This window comes from Myxocyprinus asiaticus, chromosome 25 (genome assembly GCF_019703515.2).
Source record: "Myxocyprinus asiaticus isolate MX2 ecotype Aquarium Trade chromosome 25, UBuf_Myxa_2, whole genome shotgun sequence".
Classification (NCBI taxonomy): domain Eukaryota; kingdom Metazoa; phylum Chordata; class Actinopteri; order Cypriniformes; family Catostomidae; genus Myxocyprinus; species Myxocyprinus asiaticus.
In genome coordinates this window covers 24,407,386-24,421,730 of record NC_059368.1, presented here as the reverse complement: position 1 = coordinate 24,421,730, position 14,345 = coordinate 24,407,386, and positions in this window count along the sequence as shown.

The window sequence follows — 14,345 nt, the reverse complement described above, 5'->3', positions numbered from 1 at the left end:
ACTTTATATCTCCGACCATAAATTCATTCCATTCCCCGATATTCGGAACTGCAACGCTCCCGTTAGCTTAGCAGGCGTTTGACTCTCATTAGAGATGTCTCCTAGCAACCCAACTGATAAACAATGCTGCAGCGCTAGCATTTGTGCTTCAGGTGTACGATTATCAAAAGAGATTATAATGTTTTATACACCTGTTTCTGCAGGCGTTTGTTAAACAAGTTTAATATCATGTAATGTGGAAACAAACTCATTTATCGATATTACTTAATAAAGTGAATGTTTATCACTTACTTTGTATATCTCCCTGAGTGTCGACATGTTTGTTTGACATCATGCCCCTGCATCTCGGCGAAATCGTAGTTGAGAATTTCTACACGAGCCTACAAGTTGTAATTCTGACTTCAAGATGCATTCCATTGCACTTTTCCTTGTAGGAAGTTGTAAAATCTGACTTTCCGAGTTGAATGGAATACAGCACTAATTTTCAAAACTTGATCTGACACTGAATGCACTTAGAAAACTCCTGATGTTGCTGTAACAATGCAAAAAGCACTTACCAATTTGCTTGAAGTGAAAATCAGTCCTTCTTTCCTGTTTAATAAATTAAGTAATCACACGGTCATGCAGAACATCTCGTGTTTTTAAATCCATAAGGATCTTTTTCTCAATAGCGATAGCGGCAGTAATGACAGTCGACTCGTCAGCAAGATCTCGCGCTCTTTACTTTCAAATTACGTCACTTAAAGCGTGATTGTGTCACTCAAGGCCAGCTAGAAGGCCTCAACCGGGACATATCCTAAAGATCACACCCACCAAGAACAAATAAATCAATCTGATTGGCTGATGAATCTGACAATCTAACTTTAGTTGCCCATTCATTTGCACTGTTGAGGGATTCTGTGGAAATTCTGAAGGCCTGAGGGGGTGGAGCTCAGACTCACACGCTGCTTCGGCTAACGAGCTCAGCTTTGGGCATGTTATTTGTGAAACAGTTGTCACACTTCACTTCATCAAGGAATCAATTCTGACTGGATAAACTTTGTTTTTCTATATTTGTTTGTAGATTAATTAAGAGTGGAAAGCGATTAAAAATACATAGGCAAAAAGGTGATTGAGAATGAAAGGATGAAATATATTTATTTATTTGGCATGTTAGGCCAGCAGAGAAGGCTTTGCTGGCCCTGAGAATTCGCCACTGATATATATATATATATATATATATATATATATATATATATACCTGTATATATATATATTGTAAAAGGATCTTAGTTCGTGGGCAATGGAGGAGTCAGGAGACAATGAAGCAGGTTCAAAGTCAGTCTTTTAATGTTCAGCTTCACACGAAATTGACGGTAACCATCAAAACAAATACGTCTCTAACTAAATGAAAGCAATCTCTCAGATTGTGGTGTTGGGCTCGCTGGTCACTCTTTCCCCTGAATCATATCTCAATGGTAACCACCGGATACTTGTAAATGTCACCATGCACACACCTCACACTTACACATTTATTTTTATCCAATGCCCTGCCTTGCACCAAACATTGGTGGATCGAGGTTTGAGAACAACCTGTATCCACCAAAGCTTGAAGTGTATCCCCTTTTACTTTTACACACCTGCCCGATTGGGGGCGGCCTGTGGTGCGTTGGGGATCCAGACCAGTGTCCCCACCTCCATCACTGGACACCGATCCTGACCATAATGGCGCTCTCCTCCAAAGCCGGGTTTCAGAACCACTGTAACGGGGTAAAAGGGAAAGGAAGAGGTGAGAACCAGCTTGACAATATAAATAATAATTTAATGATTAACTTAAAGCAAAATAACACACACACACACACACACACACACACACACACATAGGGCAGCTGCCTGTAGCTCTCTCTCTCCCGAACTGCCGCCTCTGGCCACCTTTATCCCTCTCGTGGACTTGATTAGCCTGATTAGGGGCCGGGCGTGCATCATCACAGCCCAGCCCTGCCCTCCTCTTTGCCACATACACTATCGGTCAAAAGTTTTGAAACGCTTGACTAAAATGTTTCTCATGATCTTAAAAATCTTTTGATCTGAAGGCGTATGCTTAAATGTTTGAAATTAGTTTTGTAAACAAAAATATAATTGTGCCACCATATTAAATTATTTCATTATAAAACTAAAATTTAATAAAAATAAAAAAAAACAGTTTTTGAAATTGACGACTTAGACCAAATAATAAAGAAAAGCAGCCAGTAAGTGCCCAACATAGATGTGAACTCCTTCAATACTGTTTAAAAAGCATCCCAGGGTGATACCTCAAAAGTTGGTTGAGAAAATGTCAAGAGTACATGTCTGCAAATTCTAGGCAAAGGGTGACTACTTTGAAGATGCTAAACTATATCACAGTTTTGATTTATTTTGGATTTTTTTTAGTCACAACATAATTCCCATAGTTCCATTTAGGTTATCCCATAGTTTTGATGACTCTACTATTATTCTAAAATAAAAACAATTGAATGTATACAAATTTGTGAAATTGACCAAGTCAAATCCTTGGTATAACAGGTGAAATTTCACAATATGCTCTTTGGAATATTCTCAAATCATACTTGGATATCATGGATCATCATGTTTTGTACAAACTTGTGGAGTCCATTCCAGCTTGAGTGTATACTGTCATTATAGCAAATGGGGAACATACCAAATGCTAAGAAATTCTCAAATTGATGTTAAATTTCCAATTCAACTTTTAATCAAATTGTTATGCTGATAATGATAATATGATTAGTAATTGATTTATTTTTAATTAAATGAGAAAAATACAAAATAGAAGCATTTTCACTAGTGGGCTGAGACTTTTGTACCCCAGTGCAGTTAGAGAAAATAAATGGGGCATGGGATGAAGAAAAGACCAGATGAAAAGTATAGGGAAAGAAAACTGAGATTAGATTGAAAGATTTATCACAATTTCTTATAAATCAATGTCACATTAATGCATTTCAGTGTAAATACACACAGGTCGACACTTAAAATTCTTTCATTGTTTATGTTTTTGACATGTGAAAGTAGGTCATGAATCCATCTGTGAGGGACTAGAGCATAATGAGTCACTAAACTGAATGATTAAGCAAATTGTGAGATGTAAAAACTAGCATCCACAATTGGTGGTGGCCAATATGACAGTTTAGCGTTGAGTTACAAGGTGGTTTGATCAGCTTTGAGCAAAGTTCTGTGAAAGGCATCCCAGATACATTTGTTTATATAATGATAATCATTAAAGTTCTGTCACTCTTTTCATTTCTGGGTTATGAAAAGTAAGTCAAATTGTCTCATGTATGCTAACACAGAGACCCAGAATCAATTGGCATTTACGGATTCACAACACATAAATGCCCCTGACAAAGCCCTGGAAATCAGATACCAGCTTTATTTTTAACAATCAAATTGCTTAGGCTCAAACACAGTCAATCGGAGTTGAGAATGCAAACACAGAAAGCTTTGAGCAGGGAGGGGAAATTGCTTTTGCTCCACTGCACTTCATAGTAACTCAGAGTTTCAGAGTGACCTAGATGAAACAATAATATTGGAGTGACTATTTTCACTAGGTGTAAATAGCACCTGCCACACAGCATGACTATTTGCATTCCAATAGTATGGTAGAAACAGAAATTGAAGAAAAACTCTTGTCACTACAGTGGTGATGTACTATATTCATGTGGACGACACAGGTTCAATTCCACCTTTTGTCCCACCTTTTCCCATCCTGTGTCCTGTCTCCACTCTTAACATTTCCTTTAATACTACTTATAATAATAAATAAAAAATTATATGAAAGTGATTTGGTCACTGTGAAGGTCAGGGTGTTGAGAGACAGGTTTGATCTGTGTAAAATTAACCATGGTTTTACTATAATGCAGCAATATTGAATAAACATGTTTGTTTGTTTTTTTTGGCAGAATCCATAATTTTAATGCAGTTAACCATGGTGTTAATACAGTAGTATAATGTTAATGGAGTAAGCATGTTTAATTTGGTGGTGACTATTATTTTACTACAAAATACCATGGTGATACTATGGTTATTGTAATAAAACCATGGTCATTTTTGTTAGGTTAGGGTTAGGTTTAGGGGTTGGTGAAGAGTGTCTGTGGAACTCTAAATTAACACAGTAAACACACAACAGTGATGCCCCTATACTGTATGTTAGTATTTAATTGGGGTGCAAATAGTTTCTGCCACTATTTGCACTGGAGTGCAAATAGCATCTATCCATTTTTGCACTTACTGTAGTACAAAGAGCCTCTGCTTAATGTCATGTTCTCTTTTTATTTTTATTTATCTTTTTTGTTGCCTTAAATTCCAGGTTTAACCAACCAATTGTATACAAGGCAAAATCTAATAAAACATAGCAAAACTATGCTCTTTATGGTGCAGGAGTAGTATACACATCTGTGGTAATGTGGGCATGGCCGAGCGACGTCTGTGAGGAGAACGGTAAGGATTGACACCTGTGGAAAATTATCTCTAACAGCTGTTCTGTGTTTCAGTGAGAGCTGGAGGGGGATAAAAAGGGTGCCCAGACTGCCGGAGGGAAGAGAGAGAGATGCACGGAGCTGTGTGCGTGTCTGTGTTGGTGTTGTGATGCTGAAAAGCATTATGTGTTGGTTCTGCTGAAAAGCACGATTTTGTATGTGTACACTGAAAAGTGTTGTGATTAAAAGATTCACGTTGGAGTGTTCACCTGGTCCCCACTTCCTCCTTCCGTAGAAAGGCAGAGGTTTGCCACATTGGTGCCGAAACCCGGGAACTGGAGGTGGAAGGTGCCGTCATGGAGTCCTCGCTGCTGGCTGAAGATCGCGACGCTGAGGAGAATCCCGGGTTTCGGCATCACTGTGATGAATCTCTTGATGGGTTGTGAAGGAGGAAGCGGGAGCCGGATAAACAATCCACAAGTCTTAATTTGATACACTTTTCAGTACAAGCACCTAAGGTTAGCTTATCAGCCTCATATAAATGCACACACTGGACTCTGCTGTGTGCGTCTCTCACCCCTCCGGCAGTCTGGACAGCCTTTTTATCCCCCTCCAGCTCTCACTGAAACACAGAACAGCTGTTAGAGAAAATTTCCCACAGGTGTCAATCCTTACCGTTCTCCTTCTCCCAGCCTCGCTCTCTACAGACGTCGCTTGGCCATGCCCACTTCACCACAACATCATAATACAGGTGTTTCATAACTGATATTGTACAGGTTCTAGTGTCAATTTACAGGCACAAGCATGAATACATTAGAATACTGATGGCTATTCTCCCTTGAATCACACAAAACATAAGTAAACACTCTCTCTACAACATTCACTGTTTAACTGCATTAGTTTGATGTTAATGTCACAGTGGTCATGAAATCACGCATACACAAATACACAGTGTTTTTATAGCGTCAGGTCACACAGCAGGGCACATGTAGATGGATTCCAGACAGTTCTTGAGAACACTTTATCTTATGGTCGAAATACACACACCTCAAAGCTACACTGGATTTGACATGCCCCTTCAATTCATTTTAGGCCATTTATATGCTATGCTAATGTCCCCCTAAAAGTTGACAAGACAACTTTTAGCAGATACACACATTTAAATATTTATGATGCATCTTGCGCTCATGGGTGTCTCCAGATTTTTGTCCAATAACATGCTCTTTAGAATGAGAAGGTCCATCCCTAAATACCACCTATACTCTGGACAAGCAATAGCAAGTAGCAAATCATGGTTTACAGCTGTGATGTAAACTAAAGGCTATCCAGTTTAAGAAAAAAAGAAAACATCAACACAGAAAAAAAAAACACCCAGCCTTTGTCAACTGTTATACACATATACAAAACAGTATGCTTTAAAATGACCCTAAACAACCTCTGCAAACTAATCATCTCATCCTGTATCTGACTGTTTGCTCAGCCGAAACTAGGGCTATAAGTCACCCAAGGTTTTTAATAAAAACCATGGTATCAAGTATAGGTCTGATTATGCATCAATCTGAGACAGTATGCAGTTATTCAGGCTATTCAGCCACTTACACATGTATTCTACACTTACATACAGTATACTTACAAGAAGGAAATGCTCAACATTGTGTATAGCACAAAGGCACAAGCTACACTGGACATATCCAGTTGTGTGTGTGTGTGTGTGTGTGTGTGTGTGTGTGTGTGTGTGTGTGTGTGTGTGTGTGTGTGTGTGTGTGTGTGTGTGTGTGTGTGTGTGTGATCTAATTTATGAGTCTTAAATGACTGGTTTAAACCATTAACATATACACAAAATAAATGGACACAAAGTCCACCCCATTCTGTCTGAGCACTGGGTAAAAATAATCAGAGTAGTAATAATAATGGTAATTTTGTTGTTTATTGATTTAGGCTACTCTTCTTCTTTTAAACTGTTCCTGAAAGGAAATATACAATTTAGTCTTTTAGTTATATTTATTTAAGCAAGATTTTTTGTTTCTGTGTGGGCCAGACTAACATTTCCATCAGCGGTTGGTCAGATTCCTCATGCATCTGTTGACCATCCTGCAAGATATATTCCTACTGTGACTTTTTTGTTGGCCTTCATTAGTACAGTCAGGATTCTAAGCTACTGATAAGATCTATTTAACAAATGTAGTTATGTCTACTGATGGTTGCTATACACAACAAGTTTTGTCTGTATACTGTGCAATACTGCACAACACAGGGCCATACATAAGGCAAATATAACTGACCCAGTAAATACGCATAAATGTGTAATGAATGCCACTGTGTCCAATCTAGATTCATTACAAAACAACACAATCAAAACAAGGACTTCTGCTCACACTAAGGTGCAACCTGAATCTACTACAACATTAGGCTTCAGTAAAAAACCTCTCAGTTACATGAAGCATAACCCTGGTTCCCTGAGTGGGAACGAGACGCTACATAGTTGCATTGGGACACGCCCTGAGTGTCACGTGGCCCGAAGCCCTTATACAATCACACAAATGTATTGGCTGATGGGGCTTAAACTATGTCACGGGCTCCATAAAGGCTTCACGGCATCGAGCCAGATATTCTGCATGAAGGCACGAGCCTATGCAGCTGCTAGAGAGTATGGCCAGTTTACGCAACATCCCGTTCCCACTCAGGGAACCAGGATTATGCTTCACGTAATCGAGACATTCCCTTTTGTAGGAACTCGAGCGTGTAGTCATATTGGGAATGATAAATATTCACACCGTGTGATCAATAGCTGCCAACTGTCTACGCCCATGTGGCAAGCATATAGCGGTGCACAAGTGAGCTAAAGCGTCTGAATAAAACAGAGAATTATGAGTTTATTCCTGTTCCAACAGAGAGAACCTGGAAAGCAGGAGTCAAACCCTTGTCCGGATTATAAAATCTAACAAATGTATGCAGAGAGGACCATCCTGTCGCCATACAAATGTCCTACAAGAACGCACCTCTAGCCAAAGCCCATGAGGATGCCATGCTCCTTGTAGAATGAGCTTGAATACCCGAAGGTGAAGGTAAACCGTGCACTTCGTAAACACTTGAAATTAGCCATTGAGACAGTCTTTCCTTGGACACTGAAACCAAAGCACACAAACAACTGCTCTGACTTATGCCACTGGCTAGTACAGTCAACATAAACTCACAGCGCCCGAACTGGGCAAAGAATATGCAATCTTTAATGCTCCTCAGACTCAAATGGGGGAGGATAGAAAGCCTGAAAATTAATAGTTTTAAAGCTAAATGATGTAGAAACGACCTTGGGCAAATAGCCCAAATGAGGTCTTAACACCACTCTTGAACACCCTGGTGCAAAATCCATACGTAAGGGATTAACCAACAGGGCATACAAATCACTAACCTTTTTAAATAATGCCAATGCCACCAACAGGGCCATTTTAAGAGTCAAATGGAGCACCTGAGAGCACCTCCAAAACAACAGATAAATCCCAAAAAGGAACGCGGATGGGACGAAAAACGCCTAAGCCTGCGTACCCCGTGCATAAAACGAGAGACAAGAGAATGTCTACCGACAGAGACTCCATTGATAAGCGCATGCTCAGCCGCTATAGCGGCAACATTGACTTTAAGCGTTGCCTGGGCAACCCCGGCCCAAAACACTCATACAAAAAATTCAGCACTGTACCGACAGGGCAGTAAATGGATCTTCACCTCGCTCTGTACACCAAGAAGCAAATATATGCCATTTGAACGTATTAAGCTTCCTAGTTGATGGAGCTCTAGCATTCAGACCACAGCAGGGGATAACCCATGATTCAAAAGAGCACCCCGTTGAGGTGACTTCCACAAGTCTGGCTGGGGGTGCCAAATGCTGCCCCAAGCCTGAGACAACATGCCTGTTCTAACTGGAATCTCCCAAGGCACTTTCTCTAGGAGAGAGACCAGAGTCGCAAACCACACTTGAGATGGCCAAAACGGTGCCACTAACAGAAGCCAAACCCAATCCTCCTGAACTCTCTGCAGAACTGTGTGCAGCAGACTGATTGGTGTAAACACGTAAAGATGCATTGTCGGCACCTGATATGCCAAAACATCAATCCCCATCAGTGCCAGGGGCTCGAAGCGAACAGATCCACTTCCGCTCTGCCGAACCTTCTCCAGATTTGTTCCATAATCTGAGGATGTAATGTCCACTCTCTGGGCATCAAGCTCTTGCTGGACAGGAGATCTTCCCCCAAATTCAACTGGCCCGGAGCATGTACGGCTCGTAGAGACCATACATTGTCCTGTGCCCACAGAAGAATGCACCATGCCAGCCTCAGCATGGCATGAGAACGCACTCCTCCCTGGTGATTGATATGGGATACCACTGTCCTGTTGTCCGACCGGATAAGGACGTGGCTGTCTTGAATCTCCGGGTGGAAAAATGTTAACGCCAGCAGCACCGCGAACATCTCCAGACAATTTATGTGCCAATATTGCCGCTAGCTGTCCAGACCCCATAGGCTGGACGACCCTCATATACAGCACCCCAACCCATGGATGAGGCATCTGTCGTTATAACTTTGCGGCGACACACCTGTCCCAATGGAATGCCTGACATCAGAAGGTGGGTCCGTTTTCATGGTAACAGAGTTCGGTAGCACCCACACGTCACTTTGAAGAGACAAAATGCCTGCATCAGTGGTTGAAGTCCCTTTGTGGAGTTCATCCAGCACTGAAAAGGTCTCACATGCAACATGCCCAAGGGAATCACAGCGGAAGTCGCGATCATGAGCCAAAAAGCCTATGAAATGTTCTCACAGGGAGAACGTGTCCTACTCTGAACATCGCTAGACACCGGCAGAATGACAGAACGCGAGCTGGAGACAGACGTGCCTGCATCGCCCGCGAATCTAGCTCCACCCCTAGAAACAGAGTCTGTTGCCTTGGCAACAGGACACTCTTGTCTAGGCTTACACACAGCCCTAGATTGCTCAGATGGCTGAGAATGACATCTCGATGTTGGGCAGCCAAAATTTACGGGATCTAAGTATTTCCGTGGTCGGAAGCTCACCACACATTAGAAAACTCAGAGGCCGATTGATTCGTAATCCTGGCTGAATAAGTTTGATCCTAGGACTTCGATTGCACCAAATCAGAAGCTCGTCACAGTTATTTGACAGCTCCTTCATTTAAATCCCTCATAGGCTTGCAAAACCGCCAGCGTGTGCAAAGCCAAAACTGCCTGGCCTGAAGCCTGTTAGGCCTTACTCAAGAAGGATGATTTTATTTTGCACGGCTTCAAGGGAAGAGTAGGCCTTGATTTTCATGTGGTCACTGAAGAAGGAGAGAGATGGACAGCCAGTGTCTCTTCCATCGCCAGGATCTAAGTATTTCCGTGGTCGGAAGCTCGCCACACATTAGAAAACTCAGAGGCCAATTGATTCGTAATCCTGGCCAAATAAGGTTGATCCCAGGACTTCAATTTCTCATGATGGAGGTCCGGGGAAAAAGGGAATGGCCTACAAGGCATAGCTGCATGCTGACCACCTAAAAAACAGTTTGATTTACAATCCTCTGACAGTGCTTCATCCGGCCAGTCCAGGTGCAATTTTCCACTGCATGTGTAATAACCTCCAGCAATTCCACATAAATTGCAGAAGGTCTGGAAATCCGACCACTATGAGGCAAGGCTTCAGCCTGGCCACTGGCAAGATCCTCAGAATGCGATGCCGCCATAGCACCATAGCATCCTCATCCTCAGCACCGAAGTAAACTGCAGTGCATGCCTCAGGGTTAGGATGCAAATGCCCACGTGTAAACTCCACGGGAGAACATCTAGCCAAATCCGGGGAGAGTGACAGAGAGAACCGTAGGTCGGCCTGCTGCTCAACTCCCATCTCCTCTGCATCTGCACCAGCCTCCCACGAGTCAAATGGCCGTGTGGTGATGGCAGATGTGCGGTCTGCACCAGCACGTGGCTTGACCGAATTTCCAAAGGAGGCGAGCCTTTCACGGAGCATCCTGACATTCATTAAATCACATTGTGAGCAATCCGAACCCTCCAATGCAGCCTCCGCATGGTGAAAACCAATGATGAACCATGTGCATGGAGGTAAGCACTTCCTAAATTCCATCCTGTGTTACCACTCAAAAGTTAAAATAATAATGATCCTCGCTTCGACATGAGTCATTGGTACAACACGGGCCAGATGAGACTGTGCACTGAAGAACAGAAAATATGGCTTGATGGCATGAAGCGAGCACCTTTATGGAGCCTGTGACGTCAAGTCATTTTTATCGTTTCAAAGCAGCTTTACAGAAAATCATGCTTTAACAGATAATTCAACTGTAATATCTATAAAGTCTTAGAGTCATCATTGTGTAATTGTGAATTGTGTATAAAAAGAAATCATTAAATAGTTAAATAATAATTGTATTTAGAACCCCAGTGAGCAAGCCGAAAGGCAACTGTGGCAAGGAACACAAAACTCCATAAGATGTTGGTTAATGGAGAAAAATAACCTTGGGAGAAACCAGGCTCACTGTGGGAGCCAGTTGCCCTCTGGCTAAACAGCATGAATATAATGCCAATATTAGTTATTTGTGTGCAGTGCAAGTCATGGTTTAAAATTTGTAAACTAAGGAAGTGTTAAGGGCCAGTGTTTAAACAAAGATTTTGTATGAACTGTAAGATGAATGACTAATGTCTTAGAAGTCCATCCTGGATTAACTGCAGAAGTTCACATAGATGCATTGTCTTTTGTTAGTTGGTTGATGAAGGCTTTTCTTGTTGGCAATTAATTGGTAGTCTATGTATTCCATTTCAAGAGTGTAGATCATCAATAAACAAAGTGATGCAGGCAGAGATCTATCAGGTGCATCGCAGTTCAACCGGCAGGTCATTTCGGTGAGGTTTGGTGGGGTCCATCCTAAGTCCAAGGTTCAGGCAGTGGCATACGATGTCTTACAGTTGGAGTTGGCATCAGTTCATCCTCTGAAGTCCGTCGTAAAAGACTGAAGTGATGTCTTGCTAGCACCGGCTGTAGTTTGTCGTCATCACTCAGCGTCACTTAGCAGTGGAGTCCGACACCAAGCAGGAATGGAGCTGGATCTGGCCAGCCCTGGTAACCTCGGGATACGAATCCCAAGGTTGAGACAGGGAAACAAATAGAATAATATTAGCATAGATGCCATTCAGTTTATTGAGTTATAGATTATGAGATATGTTTCTGAGAAATGTTTCTAGTTCCCACAGACCTAACCAAAGCTGCCTAATTGTGAGCTGATGGATAAATTAGGTGTATGCCCAGCTAAATAGATGAGTCTTTAGTCTAGACTTAAACTGAGTGAGTGTGTCTGCGTCCCGAACAGTGGTATGTAGACTATTCCATAGTTTTAAAGCCAAATAGGAAAAGGATCTACCTCCTTTTGTGGATTTTAATATTCCAGGAACTATTAACAGGCAAGAATTTTGTGATCATAATGAACGTGATGGAATATAGCGTGGTAGAAGGTCACTTAAGTACTGTGGAGCTAGATCATTCAAAGCTTTGTATATAGTTAACAGAATTTTAAAATTAATACGAAATTTAACGGGTAGCCAATGTAACGACAATAAAATAACGACATATTTCTTGGTTCTAGTCAGCACCCTGGCAGCTACATTTTGAACCAATTAAAGTTTGTTTATTGAACTTGCAGTACATCCTCCAAGTAATGCATTACAATAAACTAGTCTTGAGGTCATGAATGCATGAATTAATTTTTCGGTATCAGCAAAAACTCTTCCAGTTGTCTATAAATCCTATGCTATTCTCCGGACACCACTCAGACATCCAGCTGTTCAGTGAAACTAATCTATTATAAACCTTGTCATCATGATGAGCAGGGAGGGGCCAGAGCATTTTACAATGTTTTGCAAGTTCACAAACCTCTTTAACATTATCTTTAGTGATCTCTGACTGGCGAAGTCAGACATTGTTAGTACCGACATGAATAACAATTTTAGAAAATACGTTTAGAATTAGCCACACAATTTTATCTGATGTCAGACCTCCAAGCCCCCGAAATGCATTTAACAATAGTGGCTGGAGTCTCTATTTCCACATTCCATACAATAGAATCACCTATTACTAAGGATCTTTCAACATGATTCAATTGGAATCCCTAACAGGAACGGGAGAGTGGTGTCGCATTACTGAGCGAGTATGCCACAAAGATGTCACCTAAATGCCCTGCTGTGGGGGCTCTACAGCTGGAACCATAGTGTGTGTTGCTCGTTGTACTACCCGTATCCGAAACAGTATCTACCAGCTAATCTTTATCACTGACCTCCACTAGCTTTCAGATGCGTGTTTCTAACTCATTAACCTTCTCCGTCAGCCTGACTAATTCCTTAAATTTATCACATGTAAATCCCTCACTGCTGATGGAAGAAGCTTTCATAAACATGTTGCATGCAATGCAGGAAGAAATAAAATGAGCGGATGCCATGACTTACTGCACTTGTTTGTTGTTGTTGTTGTTGTTGTTATAGTTGTTCTTGACACAGAGGAGAAAACGAATGCATGCAGTCGAAACGCGAGATGTAGACAAGCAGGGAAAAAAAGAAAAAAGAGAGAAACGGTGCACGCTGTAAAATACACACAGTTGAAACTGTACAAATGCAGAAAAAAATTAAGAATGCGGTAAAATGGCAAAGGATAAAACGATGAACATATAAGAATAAGCAATGCTAAGCAGGCTAGCAAGCTACAAACACAGACTCGTGCAGCATGCCGGCAGCAACCGGAACAGGAAGTCGTAGACGTAGCTCCCTAGGGGCGTCGCTTTAGCACCATCAGCCAATAAACTGGCATGATTGTATAAGGGCTTCAGACCACGTGACACTCAGGGCATGTCCCAATGTGACTACACAGCTCGAGTTCCTGCGAAAGGGAACTACAAATAAATTACATTAGAATCATAGATTGTTAAATTGTATTTGATTGTAAATAGTAAAGCAAACAGTAAGAAGAGTCTAAGTGTATTTGTTAATAATCCACAAATCTGGAATGCTCAGTGTCCACTTTAGGACTCAAAGGTCTCATGACTCAATGCGGTTTTCCCTTTAGTCTGCTACTTTGAACAATCAGCATCTGTGAGAAGGTACAGAATGTAAAATCAGAACCACATGTCCAACATACACAAAGTCTGTAAGTAAGTGATTGACAGAGGTTGCTAAACCTACTGTGTTTTGGACTTTTTGAAACTCTTACTTTCTATGGCCAGACACTTTAAAGGATATTAGTTTCAAAGCTTTTGTTAATTAAAACTTACATTAAGGCTGTTTTCACACTTGGTTTGATTGCTTTGTCTGAACCCATGTTCGATTCCACCCTTTCCCCCTGCTGGACTCATTTCACATTGTACTTTTGGGTCCAAACCATGGTACCTTTGCATCATCAACATGGGTACAACTCTGAATACTAGTCATAGCTGTTTAGCATTGATAGATAACGTCTAAGATGTAGCTTCACTCTTTTATTCATGTTTTTGTCTCTTTAGATTTACCACCAAAACTTTAGACACATAGAATGGCACAATATGAGCACACGGGCACTCAATATGTTCTGGTACCTTTGAATCGACCCCTTTCTGCTGAGTTAGCCAGAGGGGAACTGGCCCCCACAGTGATCCTGGTTTCTCCCAAGGTTATTTTTCTCCGTTAACCAACATCTTATTGAGTTTTGTGTTCCTTGACACAGTCACCTTCGACTTGCTCATTGGGGTTCTAAATACAATTATTATTTGCTTATTTATTATTAAACACAATTTACAATCATATTTAATCAAACTTCACAATGATGACTCTAAGAATTTATAGATATTGCAGTTTCATTTTCTGTTAAAGCATGATTTTCT